General features: G+C 35.6%; 1 protein-coding gene and 2 non-coding genes across 4 annotated transcripts in view; 1 reads left to right on the top strand and 2 right to left on the bottom strand.

Annotated features, from left to right (window-relative positions):
• The window catches only part of LOC150105342 (calmodulin-binding transcription activator 1-like), a 1,067,501-nt gene that overhangs the window by 461,880 nt on the left and 586,610 nt on the right, over positions 1 to 19,011 (top strand). The window lies entirely within an intron of this gene.
• On the bottom strand, positions 8,297 to 8,368 carry TRNAD-GUC (transfer RNA aspartic acid (anticodon GUC)). Its single transcript has one exon. It is a non-coding gene; the product is annotated as a tRNA-Asp (tRNA).
• Positions 8,381 to 8,452, bottom strand: TRNAP-UGG (transfer RNA proline (anticodon UGG)). The gene has a single exon. It is a non-coding gene; the product is annotated as a tRNA-Pro (tRNA).

Below are 19,011 nucleotides of genomic sequence, written 5' to 3'. Positions count from 1 at the left end.
TCTTCTGGTGAACAGTACGGCTACGCTTTTCTGAGGATTTATTTTGAGTCGCCATTTGGTGAAATACTGTTCAATTATCGGTAGATTTTCCTGCAGATTTTTGATTGCTAGGTGTGGTTTTAAAGATCTGGCTAATATCGGTGTATCATCTGCATATAAGGCTTTGATAGATGACAGTGAGTTGTGCGGAATATCACACATAAATGCAGAAAAGAGTCGGTGCCAGTTGTGATCCTTGTGAGACACCAGCCAAGATGCGTTTTGTATTGAGAGTGTGCCATTTAACTAAACTTTAATGCACCTATCATAGAGGTATGATCTGATCAGATGAACCACTTCCGATGGTATTCCAGATGTTATCATTTTATATAGCAAGCGGTAGTGCCAGACTTTATCGAATGCACTGGCTATGTCAAGGAAAACAGCCCCAGAGCATTGACGCCAGTTAAATCCTGTGGTGACATATTCTACTAATCTGTATACTTGTTGTGTAGTACTGTGAAATTGTTGTAATCCAAATTGCTCCTCAGGAAGAATGTTTAGTTTGTGCACTAGTTCTTGGAATCTAGTGAGAATGACTTTCTTGGCAATTTTGCTTAGGTTGGAGATGAGGCTAATTGGTCTGTAGTTTTGAGGTGATTGCAGGTCTTTTACAGGTTTATGGATTGGGATTATATCTGCTAGTTTCCAGTGGGAAGGAAAATATTTGTAGTGTAAGATGGAGTTTATAATGTTAGTCAGATGCATAATAGCTGTGCGGGGTAGTAGCTCCTGTTTGTGATTCCATTAGGTCCAGGAGCCTTTTTGTTTTCAAGCTTCTTGATTATGTCATATAATTCTACAGGTGATGTGGGTGCAGTTTGACTAGGGCATGTGACAGAAAGTTTGAGTGAAGATCTGACATGTCGATGGACCTTGTATATGTGATTGAAGTAGAGATGGTCATATGAGGGTTTGCATTGTTTTTCTGGAGATGTTATTATTGCCTCGACTTTGTCTGTGTCAGTATGGATAAGGCCAGTATCTGTTTGGAGAGGAAGAAGAGGTCTGTTTTTATTCTTCATGTTTTTCGTAAGATTCTATATGGAGTGATTGTCAGGAGAGATGGAATTCAATTTTCCTTCCCAAATTTGATTTCTGTGCGTTGTAAGGGCATCTCTTGAATCTGTTCAAGATTCTTTTATCTTCAGGTGCTTGCGTGTTGTGATAATTTTTTCTTGCTCTGTTCTTTTCTCTGATCAAGTTCATAATGTCTTCTGGCAAATGGTTAGAATTGGGGATAGTTCTGGAAATAGTTACTGCTGCAACGGCAGTGTTGATTTGTTTAGTTAGATCCTTTATAGCTATTTCAATTTCCTCTGTGGATTTAATCAATTGTACAGGACTGATATATTTTGGGAATACCTTGGATAGCTTATCCCAAAGTATATATGAGTATGAGTGTGTGTGTGGGGGGGGGGGGGGGGCAGGTTATCCTGGTTTCCCAGCTTTAATAAAATGGGATTGTGGTTAGATGGAAGATCATTTAGAGTCACTACACTGTACTGGAGTCTTACATTCTGTAGGATAGTTATGTCTAGTACATCAGCCCAACTGTATGTGTTGTGATGGGTAGGTGCTATGGGGCCTGCCACAACCACATTGTTGGATCCAGAGTAGTTAGTGAGGATGTGACCATTTTTGTTTGTGGGCTATTCCAGATACGATGCTTGGCGTTTAAGTCACCAGCCATGATGACAGGCTCCCTGTTGATCAGTACAGCATTCAGATCTGAAAAAAGTGATGTTTTTTGCGGAGGATTATATGCTGCGAAAATCTTTAGTTTGCCCACCATGCACGTGGGAATTTCTATGCCTGTAATCTCAAGATTAATGGTGGATGGAATATTTATAGAGTGATGATTGATGTAATTTTTAATGTAAATAGCAGTGCCGCCTCCTCTGCAGGATAATCTGTCTGTTCTGTACATCTGATATCCATTTATTTTGGGATTATCTGATGGTCGGAGATGGATTTCACTTATCAAGAGTATATCCGGCTGACGCCTTTGGGCGAACTCCCGGAGCTCCAGGATTCTACCTCTTGATCCATTCGCATTTCATGCTATGATCTGTAAAAAATCTTGTTTTATTTTATTTCTGTTCATGAGTGAGCGCTGAGATAATGACTTGTGTGTCTTTTAGAAATGGTGAGGGGTTGGATCTGCTAAAATCCAACAGCATATTTGGCAAGGAAGAGGTAATGATAGCTGTCAGATTTGGATGTGATGTTGGCTGTTCCAGGGATGTCTGTTTAGGGTGAGTTACATCTGCATATGTCCTAGACTGTTGTTGCTGAGTTGTTCTTTTAGGGCCTCTGACTTCAGCAGATGGGCTTCTGACCCTTTATGTTGATCATTGGGAGGCTGTGAAGTAGTCTTTGATGTAGGTGTGCTAAGAGAGGAAGAGTATGTTCCTTCTTTTGATTTTCTATTTCTTGGATTGCGCACACATCCTCTGTAGTTGGCAGTGTGAAGACTGTCACAGTTGTCACATTTAGCCGTGGTGGATTTTGGCTTAGAGCATGTATTTGTTGGATGGCTGACCCCACATTTTAAGCATTTAGATTCAGTCTTGCACATTTTCTGGGCATGAGCAAACTTCTGACATCTGTGGCATTGCCCTGTTGAAGCCCTTTTCCTTAATGGTTCTATAGTAATTTTCAGTCCACAGATGGACGACAGATCATATATGTGCTTGTAGGTTTGCCTGATTTCTACTAATACCAGTGGCATTGGAATCCTGTCTCTTCTGGTCATTCTGCTGACCTTTACGGGTGGTAAATCTTGCTAGTCTAGATCTGCAGTAATTTCTTCTGTGGAAACATCTTCAGATACACCTCTAATCACTACCTTGAGGTTTTTTTCTGATCAAGTGAAAATTTCTTTGGTGTATATAAAAGACCTCTTTGAAAAATAAACAAGATTGATTATAGTAGTAAAACTATTTACTACTAGTAAATAGTTTTATTTACTAGTAGTAAATAATTAACTAGTTAATTATTTACTTTAATTAACTAGTCAAAATTCCTTAAATCGCATTTTATATCAACTATCAAAATCCAAACTTAATTGATACCGCCATCTTGAAAACTCCCCAGAAGATAAATTTAGAGTGAATGTGTTTTATACACTTATAGAAGTTGCAATGTGTTTGTTAATAGAACGTTTTGAACAACTAAAAACATATTATGATAATTTCAATTTCTTGTATGAATTACTACAAATTAATAATGAAGATTTACAAAAAAATTGTGACAATTTAGAGATTCTCTTGAAGGATGGTGACAATAAAGACGTAAATGCAATAGAACTATATGACGAGTTATGGGCTCTCCGGGATATTTTTCGGAAGGGTAATTTAAATATTCAAAACCCTTTCGATATTCTTAATTTTATTGTGTCCAATAATTTATCTTTCCCTGACTTTTCAATTGCTTAAGAATACTATTAAACTTACCTGTCAGTGTAGCAAGCAGTGAATGTTCCTTTTCCAAGTTGAAATTGATTAAAACCTACTTAAGAACAAGTATGTCACATAAAAAGTTCATTAGTTTGCCGTTAATAGCAATTGAAAATGATATATGTGCGGAATTAGACGTTAAGACCATTATTTCTAATTTTGTGAATATAAAATCAAAAAACCCTAAAATTTTAATTTAAAAAATTTCAAGTATATTTATGTAATTTAATTTATTTTCATTATTTTGTAAAGATGTTATTTTTTGAATACTTATATTAAATGTTCTAATTATTTCTGAATTATTTTCTTATTTTCCCATCTATCTTGAATTTCTTTTCTTTTCCTAAAAGAGAGTTCCACTTATAAAAATTATTAAAAAATTTTTCCAAGTTACTAAGAATTTAGTAACTTGTAAAATGCAAGAATTTTTCAAACTTTACTTGAAATAAATTTTATCATCATCATCATCAAATTCCTGCCATGTATCCTCAAGTGGTGTACAGGATATGATAGTACTACATGAAAAAAATTACATCATTACTAACTTCCTATCTACAATTTTCCTCCATATCAGTCTGTTACTTGTCAAGACTCCAACATTATCAGATCTTATATTTCTGTCGTCTAAGGCACATTGTACAGTATCAATCCACTTATATCTTGGTCTTCCTCTGGGTCGTTTTGCTGCCAATCTGGCAGAGAACACTTGTTTTGCTAACCTTTTTTCGCCCATTCTGTTTAAGTGACCATACCACCTGAGATTAGTTATGCTAACGCATTCCTGGATGTTGACAACATCAAGTTCTTTCCTAATATCCTCGTTTTTAATATGAGATTACCATATCTCTTCACGCCTCTAATCTTTCTCAGGACTCTCATATCTACGGTCTCTAGTCGTTGGTCAAGTGTTTTACTTCTGACCCAGCTCTCAGATCCATAAGGTAAAACTGGTTTGAACACTGTCTTGTATACAGCTAATTTAGTGTTCCGACTAATTTCTCTCTTATTCCATATGAATTTATTCAGTTGACTTCCCATCATACCAGCTTTGCTGATTCTATTGTCTATTTCTATATTTAATTTACCATCTTCAGTAAAAAAAATCGTGCCTAAGTAGCTGAAATGTTTTACTTGTTCCACAGGTTCTCCATTCATAACACAGTTGACATTTTCAATGATTCTGCCTATTTTCATTGTCTTTGTCTTTTTATTGCTGACCTTCATACCATATCTATTACAACAGCTATTCAATTTAGTCAGAGAATCTTGCAGACTTGTAGCGGATTTATCTAGAAGTATAACATCATCCACATAAAGCAAGGAGCTGACATTAACATCTCCAATTTTGATATAATGTTTAATACCACTTTCCTTCATAATGAATGTGATCCATATAGATAATGAATAACAGAGGGGATAATGTACATCCTTATCTCACACCAGATTTAACATTAAACCATCTTCTGTACTTGCTGACTTACAACTCAAATAAAGACTAAGTATTGCTTGATATAATGCCCCATTGACACCATATAACTGTAGCGTATTGAATAGCTTCTCTCTTGGCACCTTGTCATATGCCTTTTCCAAATCGACAAAACTTAAATACAGATCTCTGTTATATTCCCATGCTTTCTCGACTATTTGTCGTAAAGTTAAGATCTGATCCTGACAGCCTCTATTTGGCCTGAATCCAGCTTATTCTTCACCAAGCTTTTCTTCCACAATTTTTCTCAACCGGTTCTCAAGTATACTTGCATAGATCTTGCCAGGAACACTCAGTAGGGAAATACCTGTGTAATTCTCACATTCAGTTTTATTTCCCTTTTTATATATGGGTACTATGAGAGCTCTACTCCAATCATCGGGAATTCGTCCCTCTCTCCAGGCTTTCTGAACTATGCAGTGCAGCCACTGTAAGACTTATACCACCATACTTCAGCATTTCTGGTCGAATATCATTTACTCCTGCCTTTCCACATTTCAAGCCTTTGATGGCTTTTTCTACTTCAAGTATGGATATCTATTCCTGACTGCATGCCTGGTCAGTGTTTTTTACCATTGTGCTGTCATCACTGCTTGTTTCATTTAGCAGTTTTTCAAAATAATTACTCCATACTTTTTCTCCTGTTTTCATGTCACCTTTATCATCTCTAACTCCTTTTACAGCACTCTTTCCTCCATTCCTAAGCTTCTTCAACAACCTCCAGAATATTTTGCCACCTTCTTGATATTTATTTTCTATATTCTTGCCAAAGTCCTCCCATGACTTTTGTTTAGCTAGTTTTACACAGTGTTTAGCATTCTTGCATTTCTCTCTGTATTCTCTAAGAGCACAAGCTGAGTTATTTGACAGGAACTTTTGATATGCTTTCTTCTTTTCCTTCACTGCCTCTTTAACTTCCTGTGTCCACCAGAGGGTTCTGATTTTTTTTTATCCTTGCAGACAACCTCACCACATGCTTCGCTGGCAGAATCAATCAATGTTTTCTTCAGAGTTTGCCACTGAATCTCCAAGGTTTGATTCCTGTTCACATACTCTTTCATTTTTTCTTCAATAATCTTTGTGTATTTTAGTCTATAGTTCACATCTGAGAGCTGCTCAACTTTTATTTGCTTTTAAACTTTCTTACATGTTATTCTTTTCAATATGAAATTCAATTTTATCCTGCTCAAGACTAAATAGTGATCACTTCCAATTTCAAATCCTCAGATAAATTTTAACTTTAATTAAAATTCATTTTAATTTTGTTAGCGATTCGGGTCAGTAAGAAGGCTATAATCCCTGTATCATTATATTCAACAATTAAAGTGAAGTGGCTTTATCAAAATTTGCTTTAACTTTTGAGAATTTTTTGAATATTCAGGTTTTTAACAATTTTCCTGCCTAGTCAACACCCCCTGGTTTGTTACATTTACCAAACCAACGTGTGGCTGTTCTCTCGAAATTTATTTAAGAAATTTCAATTAATTTAAATTTTTATTATCGTAAACAAACCACACATGCCCGGATCATTACAGGGGCGCTTAGATAGAAATTGCATGTGGGCGGCAAATACCCTAGTGCTTGTTCTGGGTATGGTAAGGTAAACAGTACTATAGGGAAAAACAATTGAGTCGAGTGAATTTGGACTTAAGGTAATCGTTCATCCACTGCAGCTGCTATATGGTGTTGTGATGTTTTGTGTCTGGTATATTAAAAATAATGGGTGAGCCACAAAATTCTTTGAAAGTTTCTTTGTGAAAAGTTCTAATTGTTTAGAATTTTGTAACTGAAAGTTAACATAAAATATAAGATCAGAGCTAATAGTCAGTGAAATAATAATAAATAACTATTTATTTGTTGTGTCATTATTATTATTATTCAGGCCTCCATGGAGTCAAAAGACTCATCGTGGGAGGTCCTTTCTAAGAACATAAAGTCTGTCAAGACTCATCAAGGGAAGGACCCACCTAAGAAATACAAAGTCTATCATACCACTCCTTAAACTCATTGACCGTTCTCACCCTCACCACTCCATCAGGCAATGCATTCCATGGCTGAGCCACCCTCCATGCAAAGAAACCACTCCTCACCCTATTGCTCACAGTTTCCTTTCGTAACTTCCATGGATGGCCTCTTGTCATCATTCCTTCCTGCTGTACAACCAAGCGAAAGAACTCCTCAGTGTCAACCCTGTAACCACCTCTCAACAGTTTAAAAGTCTCAACCATATCATCCCTCCTTCTATCCACCAAACTCTGCAGTCCACATTCCCTCAGCCGATCTTCATAACCAAAATTGTACAGTCCTGAGACCATCTTTGTCATCCGCTTTGTATCTTTTCCACAGTTAATTTATCCCCTTCAAATCCTGGGGACCAAATCTGAGAACAATAATCCAAGTGTGGTCTGATCAGAGACTTATACAACGGAATGATAACCCTCTTATCTCTGCAGGTCAGTGTCCTTCTCATAATTGCAGCAATCCTCTGTGTTACCTTCTTGCAATATGTCCCCTAAACTTCAGGTTTCTATCAATCATCAACCCCAGATCTCTTGTCTCCCCAACTTCCTCCAGTATAACTCCTCCCATAGAGTATGCAGCATCCCATCGATGTTTCCCAAACCTCAAGACCTTACATTTTGCTGCATTCAACTGACAACCCCATTCATTTGCCATCTATCTAGCTTATTCAAATCCTCTTGCAGGGCTACCACATCTGCACTATTACTAATAATCCTTCTCAGCTTCGCATCATTTGCAAACAACTGAATATCCCCTTGCAATCCACTGGCAATGTCATTGATATAAAGGTTAAACAATATAGGTCCTAGTACTGAGCCCTGTGGGACCCCACTTGTAACCCTCTACCTCCTCGAAACTGCTCCACCATACACAACTCTCTAATACCTATCAGACAGCAGCCAATCCTGAATCCAGTTGACCAATCTGACATCCAGACCCATGTGCTGCAACTTAAATATCAGCTTATCATGTGGCACCCCGTCAAATGCCTTTGCTAAGTCTAAGAAAATTGCAGTATATAACTTTCCCTCATCTAATGTTCTTGTAACTTTATTATAAAAGGCTAGCATATTGCTAAAACAAGAGCGCCCTTTCACAAATCCATGTTGACTCTCACAGATAACATTACCCTCATCTGCTAAATACTGTATACAGTCCCTCACTACTTTCTCCAAGATCTTAACAACTACTCATGACACACAAACTGGCCTATACTTAGACACTTCCAGTCTGTTACCACCCTTATGCAATGGCACTATCTTACCTTCCTTCCATTCCATAAAATTTCCTCCCCAGCGGGGAATCGAACCCCGGTCTCCCGCATGACAGGCAGGGATACTAACCACTATACTACTGAGGATCACAAAAATAATAGCTCGTCCAGGATTTGAACCCGGGACCTCTCGCACCCAAAGCGAGAATCATACCCCTAGACCAACGAGCGAATACGAAGTTATATGAAATAATGTAAGAAGAATGAAGGAAAACGAATGTGAAAAAACGTCAGCAGGTGAAAAATAAGAATTTTTAGTTATCATTGGTATAATTGATGTACAGTTTCTTTTCAATAAGACTTCAAATTTATTTCCTAAAGAAATTTGTATTTCTGATGGAATTATTGTAAGATATGCATTGAAAAAATCACCATGTTGGAATGAATTACCTGAAAGAGTTTAAAAACAGAATTCTTGGTTAATAAAATATAATCATCAGCTGAAGTGGGAAATTGGTTCACTATCTCTGGACAAACTAAGAAATTGCATAATAGAATCAAATATCAAATATTGGTCACCAAAGGAAGAGAAAAATCAAAAACATCAACAAATTTAATAAGCAGACCTGTTGTTGATTGAAATGAAATTGGATGCCCAAAATGTGAAAACATAACATGTACTTTTATGTTTTTGGAAACAGAAAAAGATTCTGTGCTTATATCAATCTTCAGAAATATATGTATTGGTTTAAAAAAAATAAAAATGTAACCGTCAATTTTACTACAGTAACAAATTCCCAACAGTCACAAATGAATAAACTTTCAGATGAGAATCACATTGTCGAAAACCACATGATGGCAATTCCGCAACCATGGGAAGAACCTTTGAACAACAGTGCAAATTTAACAATAAGATTTAGGAACAAAAAATAGATTGTATTTTTCACTTTATTTATTTTCTGCATGTTACATTCAGTAAATACAATTTGTATATAATATTTCACTCAAATAAATGTGTAAATTTAAATGAACAAATGGGTGTCGTTGATGTGATATGCAATATAAAGAAGACAATATATATATATATATATATATATGGTCTTACTTAAAATTTTTTTTTCTTGTGAAATTTCTTGCCACAGACTAACCACTTTTTTTTTTTTGAAAATCCACTCAGTGAATTAAAAGTCGTTTTTGTTCATGCAACCCCTCAAATATTTCAAGCAACTGTGTCAACTCTTGGAAGCAAAAGGAATTGGGTATAAAATTAATAGCCACAATTTTTAGTGGAGAAGATTTCACCTGAAAAGTGACAATTTTGTTACTATATCTGTAGATACCTTCACCAGACTAGAAAAAAACAGTTATACCAAGTTCTAACAACACGACTGTTAGAACTTGATTATTTTACAGAGAGAGAGCAGATATTTTAGCCCATTACGTTAATTAAACTCTTAAAAAGATTGCTGTAGAAAATAAAAAGGTATTAAGTGTGCAGATAACAAGTGAATCAACATGCAAATATCAAATATTGCTCGCCATAGGAAGAGAAAAATCAAAAGTATTAACGAACTTTATAGACCTGTTCTTGGTTTAAATGAAACCAAATGATGAAAACAATATGGGTATGAATTTCAAAACTTTGAAAAGCTAATGAATTTCTTGCTCGCTATGATCATAAATCTTTATTTGAAGATAAACCTTTTATTTTTCTTCACAATTTTTCTTTCTTTCCTTCTTTATTTATTTTTTAGTTTATTTATTTATTTTTTTTTTTTTTGATGGTTGACATTGTTGCATATTGTTTTCAAGAAATATGGTAACCCTACTTACAGACAAAATATATATATAAATTTCCCTACTGTGAAATAAATGTCAGGCTGAGAGGATAACAGTCAATTGGTACTAACAGAAAGGAGTCAAACAAGGATTTGATGGTGAATTGTTGCCTCTCCTGTAAAAATCATAGTTTAACTTGTTTGAAAATGTCACATGGAGAAAAATCATGTGAATTATCACTGTCTAAAGTTCCGATAGTCCGAAAGAGGACTGCCGAAAACTAAGTGAGTGGAAATTAATGAGTAATCTTAAAGAAAGACTAATGAAAAAATCTACAGTGTGGGGGGGAAAGAAATTCACACATTTTATTTATTGATTAGAATTATATGTATTGGTATAAAAAAAAATAAAAAAAATTTGTGTGTTGTAGTGTTTTGTGTATCCCGTAAAGTTAAAAAAAAAAGAAATCGTTTCACTTGTCAGAATTTCATACTCTAACAGCACTCTGAATTCCAAACAGGAAATAACATATACCCTCAACAAAACGGCGTTTAGACTTCAACTCTATGATGTCATTTTGGACAGAAAATCCGGGAAAACATATCAAGAGACATCTGCGAAGGAATTAATGAAAGTACCAAATGGACGGAAATCTAAAGGATATAGTAAACTAGATTTTCTGGTTATTTACAGAAATATCATTCTTTCAACTCATATGTTTTTTTTTCTGTGTGTGTTGTGCTGTGGATATAAAATTCCACTATTTTGGAATATCTGTTCACATTAAGAAGACCCATTCTGGAAAGACTGTAAGTAATATAAATTATCTTTAAAATTTCTAGACTACATACAAAAGTTGTTGTAATCCATTTAAGTCTCCGTTTATTTTAATTTATTTTTTAAAATGCCATTTGGTTTTTCTCATACTAAAAAATTTTTTGCATACTAAAAAATATATATTTTTTAGTATGCAGTCATAGCCAAACATTTTGTAAAAAAGATAACGTTAATTAGAAAAAGTAATGAAGTTTAAGATCTTAATTGAAGACAAATCAAAATATTTGGATGAGTTATATATATGAGAAAAAAAAAGTGAGTGTTTGAGGTTGAGACCTGTATATAATTAATTATTCTTGTCTAAATGCTGTTGCCATCCTGGCTATACTTTACTCTAAGAATCCCATAGCCTTTAACAGGAAAGAAATACCCCAAACTATATTGGAAAATTAATAATGCCATCTATAGACAACCAAACACAAAACTTGATGACAACGACAGATTTGTCACCCTGGGAAATTCCAAGATATCTTATCTCTAAATATCGTTCACAATTCCATAGCCAAACCAAAACACCATGTGATGTCACAGAGACATATGTTCCCGAGAAATTTCCAAAAACATAACATCATGACTCCTTATCTCAAAATATTACCCACATGGCCAATGTGAACCAAACACACCATGTGATGTCCCTGACAGATTTGGGGCCCCCGAGCAAAATTCCAAACATTCCAAACTCTATCTTATCTCTATCCATCACCCACAAGGCCATAGGCAAACCATTTACTTATCTACAACTCATAACAACACACATCCATGACACTGATGTTGCTTACCCCATTCACCCTACCCCTAGTTTGTTCATAGTGTCCCTCCAATCATGCCACCAATCCTTATCCACTAATATATATCTTCCTTTTCCATTCAGATCAATAACGTCACTTATTTACAACTTACAAATGACGTTACTTATCTTCATCTGATAACTACACACATCCAGGACACTGACGTCATTTCTCCATTCATCCTACCTCTATTTTGTTCATAGTGTCTGACGAATCACAACACGAATTCTTATCCACTAATATATCTTCTTTTTCCATTCAAAACAATAATGTCACTTATTTAAAACTAACAAATGACGTCACTTATCTTCATCTGATAACAACACACATCCACGACACGGACATCGCTTCTCCATTCATCCTATTCCTGTTTGGTTGAAAATGCCCCACCAATCATGACACGAGTCCTTATCTCCAACCATTACCCACAATTCCATTTGCGAACCAAATTAACAAAGTGATGTCACTGACACACATGTTCACAGAAAAATTCCAAACATTGCAAACTCATGACATCATCTGAACAACCAATCATATCATGATTCCTTATCTTATCTTGATCTTGATCTGGTCACTAGTGGGTACACTACCACTTGCATGTAATACATTGACAAACATACCACAGTCTACGTTCATCTTCTGTGAAATTGCATAACAGCTAATGAGTCAAGGGAAATTAAAAATAAATTGTCTTTTTAGTCACACTTATTCTCTTTAATTCTACTACACATGCAATATGCTTCTCTGTGGATCACTGATTTTTAATATGCTTCATTTGGATCGCAATACCAGTGTTTGAATATAATCAATAATCAGAGACAAAGAATTTTCTATGGCTTTGCAAGTTGAAATGTTCTCAGCACGATGAGTTTCTTTCTCTCTCGCTTGCTCTCAAAAACATCGAAGTATCCATTCCTCTCAAATGCAAACTGATATCAGAAGAATTGCAAATACGAAAATAATGGATAGAAATGGAGTGATAGCGGGTGTGTCTACACTGCCGTGCATGCAAGGTAACGTAGACACACCTGCTATCACTCCATTTTGTTTTAGAGGTAATTTTGTTTTCTACATTGCATACAAGCCATATTTTACTTGTATTATGAATCATGTTACTCCTGCTCAGGACCGTTGGTAAGGTATATGCTTCCCTAGGCAAGCACTATTTTACTGCCTCTAAACAAGAAGACATGGAAAATTAAAATATAAACGCAGTGTTTTTTATGGTTAAAGCTACAATTTTTCTGTAGTTTGCCGCCCTCCAAAGTTGCCACTCCTAGGCATTGCGTTAGTGTGTTACAACAGTCCTGTGCCTACTAATACTTATGTCACTGTTTGAAGTTAAGAAAAATTTCTGAAAAATGGAATCATTTTTTCCTGGTATAAAATCTGAACCTTGGAATTCGGAGATGAAAATCTTGTCAAGCGATCATCCAGCACCTCAAGTAATATTTATTAGGTAACGATGTTATATTATGTACTGCATTTTATTATGCTTTAGCTTTTATATTATGTTTTTTAGAATATTAAGCGTATTCATCAGGGTAAGTATGTAATTCTTCATTTAAATACTAATGAAACCTTAATGGTGTGATCACCCCCAAATTAAAATATAACCGAAACTGGGCATAAACAACAACAAAAAAAATCAGCTAACGCTTTTATATTCTCGTATAGGGAGGAGGCAAGGCTGTTTTAGCCCTATCTAACTTTTGGAGATTGAGTGGGCAGTTCAATCTCCATTGGTACCCAATTAGAAATAGCTGGCCCAAAGCTATCACTAATTAAGCGGCACACAGTGAAGAGAATGGCTCAACAAGTGCTGCCATCTCTTGGTCCCTAACCCTAACACAATATATTTAATGTCTGAAATAGCGTGGATTCTATGGTCGATTTTCTTGAGTTTATGGGACGAAAAACCCAAGTTTCCAGGAGAAAAAACCTGCTTGTCCGTGCCTGAGATCGACTAACTCGGAAACCGGTCGAAAGAGGGTTTAGAAAAATTTCCTCTAGTTGCCAACTAGACTTGAAACTAAGTCTTCCTTCGTGCGGTCAAGCTCCACGGTGTGCAAATGCCATAACCACTGAGCTACTTGGACATAAACGTAACAAACTGTTTTACCGATTGTCTCGTACCCAGTAGACATCATACATTATAGTCAAGAAAATATCTTCTGTGATTTCTATACTTACTTTCTATTAAAGTAATGTGTAAAAAGTTGTCAGCGGTAAGTGAAAATTCTGAGGTCGTTTCATACTGCTAGTGCAGCACAAAATATACATTTTGTAGAGATGCCAGAGGTGGCCTTGTATGCCTGCATGTACAGTAATTAAGTTTATTATGTTACATCAATTGAAAGAAATGCTATTAGCAAAATTAAATAATTATTAATAATACTTTTTTTTTTTTTTTTTTGATAAGGGAGCAGGGATAGGGAGTTTATTGTTTTTCTTTATAAAGCCATATCTGGACTACTGCATGCAGATCTATTCACCTGGATTCCGTGAAAAAGAATTGATGGAGATAATCCAAAGGCAAGTGATTGTGACAAGTGTATGGAATATTCTCTATGAGAATAGATTGAAGGTCTGCGGACTCCAAAAACAAGCTGATAGATGAAAAAGAGGAGACGTGATAGAATCATATAAGCTATTAAAGGGATTTTATATGATTGACACTGAAGACTTTTTCTGTACATAACAGAGAGAGAGAGAGAGAGAGACAGAGAGAATGAAGGGTCACCCTTGTAAACTGTGTAAACATGTGGTTAGCAATGGAGTTGGGAGATTTTTTGCCTGGTCAATGTGCGGAATGGATTGCCAAAGGTGGCAGTGAGTATTTCACCAGAGATAAGTTTAAGGAGAGATATTGTGTAAGTAACTCATCTCCGGCCATGAGAATTCTGACTCCATGGACGGAAGGATGACATTGATTGGAGAAAATGGTATAAAGACAGCTGTTGCAGAATGTGTGGTGGAGATACTTAATGAGCAGTTCATAAAGATCTTTCAATCTTGTGAATGTGACTTCATGGAGAGATTGAGAGCAATTGATGATGGGGAGGAGAAACTGACTGTAAGTGAGCAAGAGGTGTTTGGGGAGTTGAGTAAACTAGATGTAAATAAGGCTGTGGGACTTGATAATATATCATTGCGTATTCTGAAGGAATGTGCAAGGGAGTTGACACCTGCCTTGACATATTTTTTAATATGAGTCTTGCACTTGGTCAAGTTCCTAAAGATTGGAAAGAGGGCAAGATTGTGCCACTTCATAAAGAAGGTGATCGAACTCAAGCATCAAACCATAGGCCTATCCGTGTGTCAGGTGTTGCGTTAAGTTGTCGGAGAAGCTTGTGAGAACTAGGATCCAGAGTTTGGTTGACAACAATGGTATTATCTTTGATTGACAGCATGGATTTGCTAAAGGGAGGTCATGTTTTAGTAATCTACTTACTTATTACAATAAAGTGACTGCTTCCTTGGACAGAGGAAAAGGATACATAGTAATATACTTGAATTTTGCAAAGGCTTTTGATAGAGTACCTCATGATAAGTTGACAGTCAAACTAGGGCAGATGGGGTTGGATATTAGATTAGTGCATTGGATTGGAGACTGGCTATCTGATAGGTATCAACAAGTTGTGTATGGGGGTTGCGATATCCAGGAAAAGGAAAGTTACTAGTGGAGTGCCTTAGGGATCTGTTTTAGGGCCATTACTGTTTAACTTGTATATTAATGATATTGGCGAAGATTTGGATGGAGATATTCAGTTGTTTGCAGATGATGCAAAGTTGGCACGAACCATAAAGAGTAGTGAAGATGTTGTGGCCTTGCAAGAAGACTTGAATAAATTGAGTGATTGGGCACGGAAATGGAGATGTGAGTTCAATGTTGCAAAATGTAAGGTTTTAAAATTTGGAAAACAAAGATGGGATGCAGAATTTATGCTTGGTAAGAATATATTGTTGGAGGTAGAGGAAATAAGAGATCTGGGGGTGATAGTGGATAAGGATCCAAATTTGAGGGGACACATCGCCAAAATTGTGAAGACAACACAAAGGCTTCTGGGAATGATGTGGAGGACACTGACATGTAGAAGTAGGGAGATTCTTGTTCCGTTGTATAAGGCTTTGATTAGGCCACACATGGACTATTGTGCCCAGATTTGGTCACCGGGTTTTCAGAAGGATGAAGAGATGTTGGAAAGGGTCCATATGCGACTGACTAAGGTATTTTCTGACCTCTGTAATGTCGAGTATGAGGAAAGATTGAGAAGATGTAATTTGCAGAGTCTGGGTGGAGAGGAGGAAGAGGGGAGATATGATCGAGACCTACAAGTTGGTAAGGCGTTGTTATAAGATCAGTGGTGGAGAAGGTCTACAGAGAATAGTCGGAGATCAGGGGAGAACCAGAGGTCATCCCTGGAAACTGTATAAAGAGGGTGTGAGTAGGGGAGTGAGTGACAGGTTTTTTTTATGCAGAGTTGTGAATGATTGGAATGCCTTGCCTGAGAGTGTGGTGTCTGCCAGGAATTTGAGTGTGTTTAAGACACGGTATGATGAGATGTATGTGTGTGTGTGTGATAAAGGGACCTCCCAGATGAGTCTTTGATCCCATGAGGTCTTGGGGTAATAATAATAATAATAATAATAATAATAATAATAATGCCTTTGTTTTGATACTGGCCAGTGATATCCTGTACTGATGTGTAGTATTGGGCTATCCAAAATAGAGTTCACTAACTGACATTCAAAGAGTAAATGATCAACTGTCTGTTGATTAAATGCGAGGAAAACAAATGCAGGATGGCAATTTTTCAAGAATGTGGAATTTGTGTAGGTAATTAAATGTCTTATTTTTGCATGTGCCCTTAATATCTTGGTTAATCCTGACAGATGACATCTGCTCGATAAGATTTCCTCTGTTGTTGATCCTTTTAAGACTTTCTCTATTCTTATTATTATTATTCCCAAAGTTATACTGAGTCCTTCTGCAAGGGTTTTTATAGCTGATTTTGAGTACTTTACATGGGGGAAGAACCCCCCCCCCCAGTATATATATATATATAAACTAGATTTACAATGACGTGAGTAACTTTACTCTGTGAGTAATGCAACTGGAGTTATCGGCTGAACTACAATAACTGATCCTCGTGTAAAGGATCAGTTATTGTAGTTCAATATTTAAAAAGATCAAAACTGTTGCATAAATTTTCTTCAATCTAGTAAATATTAAGTTTTATCAAAATCGGTTAATCAGTTCTTGTGTTGTTTCATGTGGACCGATGGACTGACAGTGTGACGAAGCTAATAGATACTGTTATTGTGTTAGAAATAGCAACGTTTCTTTGAAATATCCACAAAATTCCTGCCTATTTGAACTTTATTAGCATAGGACAAACAGCTAAATATTTATAAGAATTACTATGTAATATTATTACACGAGCATGTACACCCACATGTCATCATTCTTCTCAGATGTGCAAAATACCACGATGGTCCAACAAAATACTGCGTGACTACTTTTCTTTATTTTCATATATGTTTATATTTCATATGAACCAACAGTATAAGTGTATACCAGGTTACATTACAGTTTAAAAAAGCATTTTGCCAATATCTGGCTAATTGATTCCTTTAAGAATAGCAACATACTTATCCTCCATATAAGATAAAAGAATTAACCATGTCGATCATTAATAGCACTCAATTTAGGAGGGGAACAATCCTAATGTGTGCAGAAAGTGGATATTTTAATGATGACATGATGCATCTAGTTGCTTTGTTTGCCTACAGTATTTCTTTTTACGCGAAGTTCACAAATATCACTTTTAACAGATTTTAAGCATCCGATGCTGCCTTTTAAGTATCATTTAAAGAACTATCACTGATAGGTGTAAGAATTTGTAGACCAATAAAAATTATATTAAAATCAACTACTTCTTCCTAGAGAAAAATTTCAGTTTTGTAGAATGGTATATTATTATTAAGGTCCGTAATTTGACCAGTCTTCACTTTTCTGTATTTGAGAGTAACTGTAACTGAAAGTAAATCTCCGCCTTTTCTTATAGTTTAAAGCCTTTGGGAATTTCTTCATGAAAAACATTATAAACATTTTGAAAGCAATTAAACAGAATATATCACGTGTAAATATTGTATTGATTTTTCCTCACCACATCGCCTTTTCTACCTAAGGCTCTAAATAAGGCTCTATTTATAGCCTTATTTCTACCTGTTCATTGTTATTATTATTACGCCACCCCTTCCATGTAGTCCAGACACATTACAGGGCACTCTATACCACACAGCTCACCGTCCAGAGTGCTGACCTGTAGTACTTTTTATAAATGTTTAGTGTTCTAGTATGTTCACCAACATATCTAGTACTTTCTTCCTTCCGAATAATAATATCAACAACATGAGTTATACATATTAAACAAAAATATTTGTTTAATATTTTTCTCTTCCCATATGTCACATTCAGTGACACAAGCATGATTTCTCTCTTTTTCCTCCCCCTCTCACTGTGGCAACTATTGAAGACCATAGAGGCACTGAAAAGAGGTCAAGAATTTTTATTTTTTTTTTGGGGGGGGGGGGGGGGGGGGGAATAAAGTTTTTGAAATGAAAAATGCTGTAGGAGAACAAATGTTTCCTAATTTAACAACATTAGTTAAAGCTGTACTGTGCCTCCCTCATTCATCAGCAGCATCTGAAAGAATATTTTCAGCAGTGACAATAAATAAAAATGAAATAAGAAATCAATTACAAACTCCCTTGACGAATGGACTCCTTTTGACAAAAGAAAAATTGAAACATTCATCAGCTACAGATTACTATTTCTGAAGAGTTAATTAATTTAGCACAATCTGCTAAAAATGAATAAATGCTTCCAGTGTTTTTCTTGTGGGTGGAACCCGTATATATATGTAAATAGCATATTAAATAACTGAAAATTTAATGTTACATTATTTTAAATACTAAAAATCAAAGTTAAAAATTAAAAGGTAGATTAATACACACGTTAAGTGCTAGAGTTACAACTGGGACTTCTGTTATGATGATTGACAATTGCAGCTCTTGGACTCATAGATGACTACAGTGAGGTGAGTTTTGACTTTTTTTTTCTTTTCATATTTGTCGTATACTTGTGTTAATTTAGCGGTTTTACATTGCGTTCATCTATAATAATAAGGTAGTAATATTGTAAAATTTGTAACATTGTAAAATTTTCACCCTAAATTGAGTGAAATGAAAGTAAATAAAAAATTTAGTACTTTTTTTTTTTTTTTTTTTTTTTTAAAGATCTAGTACCTTTTTCCTGCATAAGTTGGTACAAAATATTTTTGCTGGGTGGTCACCCTGCCACCTTCTCTACATTACCTA

This window comes from Typopeltis vanoorti, chromosome 6 (assembly GCF_054136105.1).
Source record: "Typopeltis vanoorti isolate ZY-2024b chromosome 6, IOZ_Tvanoo_1.0, whole genome shotgun sequence".
Lineage (NCBI taxonomy): Eukaryota > Metazoa > Arthropoda > Arachnida > Uropygi > Thelyphonidae > Typopeltis > Typopeltis vanoorti.
This window is presented reverse-complemented; position numbering and strand designations above follow the sequence as displayed.